Source organism: Morone saxatilis, unplaced genomic scaffold, assembly GCF_004916995.1.
Source record: "Morone saxatilis isolate NCDOM2014 unplaced genomic scaffold, NCSU_SB_2.0 Contig19, whole genome shotgun sequence".
In the NCBI taxonomy this organism is placed as follows: domain Eukaryota; kingdom Metazoa; phylum Chordata; class Actinopteri; family Moronidae; genus Morone; species Morone saxatilis.
Window position 1 is genome coordinate 17,869,241 of NW_023339751.1, and position 492 is coordinate 17,869,732.

At 37.4% G+C, this 492-nt stretch overlaps 1 protein-coding gene across 1 annotated transcript in view; it reads right to left on the bottom strand.

Moving 5' to 3' along the window:
• kcnq5a (potassium voltage-gated channel, KQT-like subfamily, member 5a) overlaps window positions 1-492 on the bottom strand; it is a 97,425-nt gene that overhangs the window by 30,531 nt on the left and 66,402 nt on the right. The gene's annotated exons all lie outside the window — the stretch shown is intronic.

Sequence of the window (492 nt, forward strand, 5' to 3'; positions counted from 1 at the left end):
AACCCAGTTACATTAGTCTCAATCAGTTGTGAAATAACAGCACTTTCCTTTGCAGTAACAGTGTGACATTTTGGGAAATATGCTCACTTTCTTGCAGTGATTTACATGAGAAAGTTGATACCGCTCTCATGTCTGTCTGTTAATTATGAATCTACAGCCAGCAGCCAGTTAGCTTATACTGGAAGCAACCTTATATTTAGTTAAATGTTTACAAAAATCTGGCAACCACGCAGTGACGGCAATGGGAAGTTACTGTGCTTGGCCAAAAAATAGTGTTGTGCACAACCCACCATAAAACCACAACTGATTTGTGCAAATTAAACAAGATATAACATGTTAAATATCTTTAAAGTGAGGGTAGCTGTTGCACCCTGCTTCCAGTCAGAAAAAAATTACATCAAAAAATTTAACACGATGTCCAGAATCATTTTCCTCCATTTTATTGAGGTGGAGGCAGAAATTCAGAGACAGATATCTCAAAACCTGGACAAA